Below are 8,378 nucleotides of genomic sequence, written 5' to 3' on the forward strand. Positions count from 1 at the left end.
ATGAATATCCGAATTAGCCCAAAGACTCAGAAAGTGAACAACACCTTGTCTTACTGCTGGTTAAATGTTCCAATAATTAACTTGAAAACCAGTGATATCTGGAAAAATATGATTAGGAACATATTGATTGCTCATAAAAATAAACTACCCTGAATTAGAAATTCAGCACAGGATATGTTATGAATGCAAATCAAGCTTCACTTGTTTATTCCAGGTGTTTGTCACTCTTGTGGTATCTGCTCCTGGACTTGGCCTGGGGCAGCCTCCGATTGAAGCTTTTTGTGTATCTTATGATCCATGGCATGACTGGAGAAGGTCCTTGGGCTTGATTCTTAGATGTGAACTTCTAGAAGGTTCTAATAGGGAGGACACACAGAAAAGTAAAAATGAAGTCTTGGGGTTTGGTTGTTGTGGTTGGAGGAGGAGCTGTTTGAACAATGCAGTTAGATAAAAATCACCCAAAAAAAAAAAAAAAAGATAAAAATCACCCATGTGTTAAATGCAAGAGGATTAAAAGGAGACAGAGAACAAAACCATTGTGGATTTTATAGGACTGTTACAACTCCTGAAGTAACACATGATTTCCGAGGGTTCTTTCACAAACCCTGCACTGGAGCTAGGCTTTCTTCCTCCTGGCCTCAAGAACTTTCCCATAGGTTTACTTCTTGGCTCCTGAGAACTCAGTTACCCTTCTCCATTCATGAACCCCCACCATCCTTCAACCATCCTTTCCTTTATATATGTGCCACCCATTTGGTCAACCTTATAGGCTGATGTTGATTCCTTTGTCTAAGCTTTCCTAACTTGGCTACTTTTATATTTCACATTTTGTCTTCTTGAAATTCTTCTGCAAACATCTACGAGAGGAAGATATTTCAGTCCTGGAGGACTACAGGCAATCATGTGTCTCCGGTGCTACTTTGGTACCTAGCACTGAGCTGAGGGCTCAGAGGGTCCTCCACAGATGCCTGCTCTGACTCAACAGATTGCAGAACTTGGGCAAGGAACAGTCAGGCTACAGCAAATTGGAGACAGCATATTGAGTTGACGAGATTTTTCAAATACTATTAAAAACAGGGCTTTTGTTGACTGACACACATCAGGTTTGTAGTTCTGATCTTGCAGTGGGATGAGAGCAATACCCAGTCCCCTGTCCTGGGAGAACATTTGTAAATGGGATGGCAGAGTGGCAAGATCTGTCTCATTCTGGATTTCTTTCCTTAGTCCAGTTTGTTTCTGAGAAGCCTCATTGAGATGGTGGAAACACATCCTACTGAAGAGACCTTGAGGCTTGTGGAGTGATGTCTTCCATGTCTTGTGCTGAACCCACAATGGGTTCTTTCCCCCTTCTGCAGTCTACATCAGGGTTCTGCCCAGCACAGTCTGCCCTGCTGCTGGCCAGGGCGTGCTCATAGACACCGGCAAAGGGTGGAACTGAGCCCTGTTGTTCACAAAGTGCCATCAGGAGGTGGAAACCAACCTGTGCTCCTTTCCTAAGGACTCAGGATGTCGATGTTAGTGTTCAAGACCTGGAATGTTCTAGATCAAAAGCCAGACATGTCTCCCAAAGAACAGGAAAGTAAGCATCTTTATAGTGCAGTGAAAACAAAGAATGAAAGATAATTGGAAGATGGATGTAAATTATCTTTCAGTTTGGTCTTTTGAAGATACTTGCCTAAAAATAAGATCATGAGGAGGAGGAATGACATGGCTGGTGCTAACGACAACCCCTCTGGGGCCTGGAGACGCCAAGGAGAATGTACTTGGAGAGAGATTTTCCTCTGGAAACCATTCCCGCTGCCCTGCTGCCAAGGCCATGGAGCACTGGAGTTTCACTGCTGCGAGACTGTTTACATACGAGGACACACAGGGACAAAAGGTCACAGGAGGCACTCAAGCCCAGAGTCTCCAAAGTCAAAAGACAATAAACACACCAACTGTCAGGGCTTTGAAAGAAGCACAGTTGGGCCAAACAAATTCTCTATTTTGGCTGCAGCTATGTTACATTTTGTCACAGATGGAGAAAGGAATAGGGTGAGGGTTGGTTTAAGTGGAAGTAATACGAAGTTTATCACAACCAGTACCAACAGTGGAGGGTTAAACCCGAAACAGAACTTCAAACTCATCTGAACTAAACACTGAGCTAGCGTTGTGGGAAGGGGTAAAATTCAGACCTTTCCCAGCTTCACTCTTGTGTCACTCAGAAACGTGACCAGTAGTGGCTTCACGGTACATCTAAGATCACAAATGTGCAGCTTTCACCCAAACAGGTCATTTTCCTCTGCAAATATTTGACTGTATTTCATTGAAATGTATTGATGGTAAAAATCAGCTCCTACAAAAGACAGTTGCAATATTCCCCCAAGAAGCTGTGCCCCAAAGTTCACCATCAAGCAATCTGAATAAATTTGGCAAGACTTGGCATGCCTCTGAGGCATCCGTGGCTAGAAGGAAAATGCTTTAGAATGTTCTAAAATTTTCCAAAAATGTATGGAGTCCTTTACTTAGTGGATGCCCAGTTTCCCTGTCCAAAGTACACCCAGTTTCCCTGTCCAAAGTACTCCCAGCTTCCTGCTTTTTCTCTCACCATTAGACACTAAAGATCTTTTTTTTTTTTTGTACCAGGGATTGAACTCACAAACACACGCTTGCCAGGCCAACGCTTATGCTGCTGAACTAAATCCCCAGCCCTGGCACTAAAGATCTTCATCAATCATGAATGCAAATCTGCTTTCTTTCTGAACTATCATAGCAACTTATCTTTGAAATTCAAGGAAAACAAAAAAGTCTATTTTTAATCAAAGAAAAACCTCAGGCTGAATGAAAACGACTTCCCAGGGCCTGTGGCATATAAAGTAAAACTAGTTTTGAGGCGATCATTAATTTTATGGAAGTGATATACACCAGAATCAGCTTCTACCCTACTGTATCATCAATCAGTTAATCAGCAAATTCACTCAGTGTCTGTATGCTTTGGGTTATCTGCAGGGCCACTTGAGCTTATGGGAGAACAGAATGTCACTGTGTATTAAGTGAATGCTCAAGTAATTTCAACCACAGAACTAAAACTTTCAGAGAGCAGGAAGAAGCCGTAGAATGATCTCAGCAACTACTTCATGGAGGAAAACATCCAATATACGTTATAACTCAGCATCATTAAATGTCTTGTATGTTGATATTTCCTCTTTTAAAATGTGGCAAATTATGATGTCTTTGAGTAAATCATTAATAAAAGTTTCTGAAGGACATGTACAAAGAACGTTGAGATATGCATTTTGTCTATAGTTTATACTTGTTTATTTTATATATTTTCTCCTCAAATTACTATGCATTTTAAAATTTATTTCCAGTACACTTTTTAAAAGCCTTAATTCTAATATATATATTTTGAAACAACTTTCTGTACCAAACTCAACAGGATTCTGGAGCCAACCCATTTCACACATTAAGCCGAAAGTTTTCTTGCCTGAACATTATTTCTGTTAGACTAGAAGAGTTTGGAATTTACGTTATTTTTAAAGAAACAAACTTTGAGAAGTCCACAAGAGGCTAAGATTTCCTGTGAATGGCACCATGTGTGGGCTGGCAGGGGTTCAGCCAGATGCCAGCTCCTTCCGTAGTGCAGGTTGGGAGACAAGAAGAACCAACATTCCTCCCTGCCCACCGAAGGCTGATCCAGACAAACACAGGCTGTGATGATGGCTAATGAGGTAAAATACAGCTTGATGCTTGTTTGGTGTCTCACTGACTTTGCAGGTCTAAAGCTGGTAGTCTGATCATCTATTCAGAGGACAACAGTACGCAGCGTTGCATCTACAGGGGAATCTCCTCCTGAAGGTGGTGGCCATTGTTAATTCCCTATTATCTTGTTTCAAAATCTTGTATCATTCTCATTGTTTTTTTGGTTGGATTTTATTCTGTTTTATCTTGTTTGGTTTTGTTGTATCCGATGGTATAGGCAACTATTTCAAAGGTAACAAGTAATATTATGATAGCTATTTTGGATTACTGTTATCTTGTTTTGAAGTCCTGTATTGCATTCATTGTTATGTTTCTGGTCAGTTCTATTCTGTTTCTGTTTTGATTTTACTATGTCTGAAGATATGGGCAGCTCTTTTGAAGACAAGAGGCATTATGGTAACCATTGTTGATTTTCTATTATCTTGTTTTGAAATCCTGTGTCATTTACACTGTCTTGTTTTGATTGGCTTTATTCTGTTTTATTTGCTTGGTTTTCTTTTCTCTAAAATAAAATTTAAAAAATAAACTAACTTTTAAATTTAACCCCCTTTGTTGGTATTATTATGATTATATTCTGTAGCTATAGCTTCTAAATGTTTGTTGTTAATGTTTGTTTCATGCATAAAACTATAGAGTATGCTAATGTCCTATGATCCTACCACCTAGAAAGCTGTAATAACATACTTTGGAAAAATTCATTAATGTGTGCAAACGACAATTCAAGCAGTATGGAAAATTTTAATGGAAATTAATATTTTATCCTTTATTCTTATCTGGCCACTTATTTTAATCACTAACAGTTTTTTGGAGTTCTCTTAGAAAACATTTTCACTAATATACTGACTAACATACTTACACTCATACATGCACATATGCATATTTTAAAATTGTCATAGAGGAATTCATGTAATCAATATCCGTAAGGGATCATCTGGCTTATTTCACATAATATGTCTTAAAGAATTTCCCATGTTAGTACACACAGGCCAATCTTACTCTTTTTAACAGTTGCATAGAAGTCCAATTTTTTGGATGCCACTTATGTGTGTGTATCTGTATGTATATGGATATATGTCCAAAATATTCAACAGTATATTTCAACAGTCCTACTTGATTTGTGTGTTCATAGTTTCTTTTTTCTTTCTTTTTTTTTTTTTTTTTTTTTTGTCTTTTGGAAACAAGGTCTCTATGCAGTTCAGGTTGGCCTTGAGCTCACTTTGTAGGGCAGGCTGGTCTCAAACTCACAACGATCCTCCTGCCTCAGTCTCCAGAGTGCTGGGATTATGGGCGTAAGCCACCACTCCCGGTTTATGTTCATAGTTTGTAGAATGATTTTCTTTTCCAATTTTAGTTTTTGTGGGGGTTGTTGTTGTTGTTTGCTTGTTTGTTTTAAGAGGTCTCACTAGGCAGTCCAGACTGGTCTTGAACTCACTATGTAACCCAAACTAGCCTCAAACTCACATCAATCCTCCTGCCTCAGCTTCCCAAGTTCTGGGATTACAGGTAGGTGCCCCCAAGCCTGGTTCATTTTTTTCCAATTTTAAAAAGTGCTAACTGAAAGTTATCCTGTATAGCTTGAGTTTCAAAAGAGAATTAACCAAGTAAGTTCCTAAAAGTAGAATTTCTTTGAAAATGAAGTTTTATTTTCTGGTCGATTCCATCCTTTCATACTGCCTACAATTTAGGGGAGGGGGCTTTCTGGATTTTAGAGAAGGGGAAGACCTATGACCATACCACCCTGAACGTGCCCAATCTTGTTTGATCTCAGATTAAGGTGACACTCAGTGTGCTTGGTTAATTCCCACGCAGAGGCGGAGGTGGTCACCTTGAAGCAGCCTCTAGAGTCCTCTGCTCACTCCAGAAAAAGATGCAATGAGAGGTCAGTGGGTAGCACCTCCCCTGTAGGGGGCGGTGGAGAGGGTCCGTTAGAAACGCCATCGTTTAAAAATTATTGATGCCTGGTCAAAGGCTTGTGATGAAGTCACACTTCCAGGAGTGTTAGTAGCCACACGAAACACACGAATGCCAGCTGAAGGAAATTCTCACTTTCAATTATTCCCAAGGAAGATTTATGTGACTGAGCTTGAGCCACAACTGGAATCGCAGAAGAGTCCTTTGAACTAAATAACTCACCCCTGTATATCATTTAAGTGATCCCCAGGCCGTGTATAATTTTACACGATCTATAATTTTATAGATGTTGCAGACTAGGAGCCAATTTTTACAATCTTGCTTTCATTAAGCACAGAATGTTCATCTTGCTGCAGAAATCTCAACTCTTTTCGCCAGCATTAGCAGCCAGACCAAACCTCCTGTATATCAGCACCATATGACAGACTCAGATTATGGCATAAGTCACTCTGGGTGAGGAGAGGTTGAGGGAAACTGTGTTCTTAAAAAGAACAAAATAGCTGATGTCAGCCTGAATAGAAAGCAATATTTCTAGGGAACAGAGAAAATTTTGCCAGATTTGTTCTGTAAATTGAAATAGACATATTTCTACAAGATCAAAGGTTTTGGTGATGTTTGTAAGAGAGGTAAACCAGGGACACACTTTGTCCTTACCATCTCCCTCCTGCTCATCTCTGCACCCCAAAGAAGCCAATGGAGGAGAGCCCTGAGCTCTCTGAGGTTATCTCAGACTGTTCTCACTCTCTGAGCTAATTGTCTCCAGGCTGGTCCTGTGAGTTTAACAAAACTGACACTGTGGGCATTTTTTAACTTAATCATCAATGGAAAGAATTCTTCCAAAGGTTTACTGTGCTTTTAGCAGATGAATAATTAGAATTTGGGTCGATTAAAATTTGAGCAAAACATAAATTTAATGATACATTCTTGTACCTGAAAATATCCTACTAAAAATGAGATATTGTTCTTAAATAGATAATGGAAATAAAACAACAAAACAATTCAGACGAGGAAAATGAGAGAAGGGTAATGAGATTTAAAATGATTTAAGTTTATATATGTATAAACATACATATGTAATTTTTTTTTTTGAGACAGGGTTTTACTATGTAGGTCAGATCGGTCTTGAACTCATGAGGTAGCCCAGGCTGGCCTCAAAATCATGGCAATCCTCCTGCTTCAGCTTCCCCAGTGCAAGGATCACAGGTGTGCACCACCACGCCCAGTTTTAAATGAACAAGATACATTAAATGCAAGTGCCAAACTCCGCAAATGAATCTCAACACCCTACATTACTAACATGCGTTAATTTAGAAATGGTAAATCACAGAACTAATGGAGATATACGTGAGGTGACCAGAACTGAACTGCTCTGCTTAGCTGTGTTTTCCCATCTTTTCACAAGTATTTTTGAGCACCGAGGCACCAGACTGTTCAAGATACAGGCACACCAGAGGTTTTACATCATAAATGTTTCAAGTAATGCTGTGGGTTTAAGTGGCTTTTGTGACAACTGGCGTGTGTAACTGTGAGCTATGAAAACCAAGCAAAAACACAAGAGAAGGAATATACCAGCTAGCGCTAAGAAAAATAAAGGAACTGCATTCTAAAATTTAATGTGAGTATTGATAGAGTGAGGAAAAAAGTACTCCTTTATTCTGACAAAAGAATGTAATTTCCAAAATCCAAGCAAGAAACATTTACAAAATTGACTACATTGTGTGTGTGTGTGTGCAAAAAGGTATAAACAGTGCAAATTAAGTTCCCTCACACCAAACACCAAAGTAGGCAGAGTGGGGTGGGAGGAGGGAGCCAAAGACCATATGCCCCTTTGAACTTCTGGATCAAACTACTCCTGAGATCAATTCAACTTTGGACCAGAACCCCCTATCTTCCCTTAAAAAAAAAAAAAAAAAAGCTTGGTAACACTTGCAACAAGAACATTCTGACATCATTGCATGAAAATGCCGTACTCAGCCTAACTATAAGTCAAATGTGAATAAAGATAAAAATATTTCCAGACCAAGTTTAGCTCCGATCTAGACTTTTCCAGGCCATTGTGTTTCAGGATGAGCAGCCAGGACCCAAGACACTGTGTTCTGAACCTGGGAGAATCATGAAAGGAAGTAGCTAACTCCGGAAAAAGTTGGGGTAGTGAATGGTCGCCTCCAGTCATAAATCCCTCCGAGAACAAAGTGCTTACTTACATTCTCTTAGTTACTTTTCAGGAAGAGCCTTCAGAACCCACTCAGAGACTGCTCAGACCTGGTTTCTCAAGAATGAACATGGACGCAAGAAGCCAGCTCATCCGGTCCATGACCTTTGGATGTCACAAGCTCAAAATTCCTCGAGGCAGAGCATCATGATTGCCTTTCAGAGAAGCACAGGACCTGTGAAGAGGCACAGTGACTACCACCTTCTCACCATTCGACAAGCAAGCAGCATCTCCATTCCCCTGTTACACACTAATCATGGAGGCAGATCTGAGCTTATGTGTGCTTCCTGGTCTCCTTGCTGCTCGGTCACACAATGAGCTTTTTCCTTTTTGCAAAACACAGTGCTGTGTATTGACTTCACACTGCATTGAGTTAGCAGGTCCTTGTTCCCTAATAGGAAGAAATTACCTTGGAAAAGGGCATTTTGTACATTTGATAGTGTTCTTTGGAAAATGGAAAATTTTTGAAGATGCAATAAACCCCACAATGCCATTAAAAATAAGCAATTAAAGC

Source organism: Cavia porcellus, unplaced genomic scaffold (genome assembly GCF_034190915.1).
Source record: "Cavia porcellus strain 051 isolate PalLab524CR breed Dunkin Hartley unplaced genomic scaffold, mCavPor4.1 scaffold_17, whole genome shotgun sequence".
Classification (NCBI taxonomy): domain Eukaryota; kingdom Metazoa; phylum Chordata; class Mammalia; order Rodentia; family Caviidae; genus Cavia; species Cavia porcellus.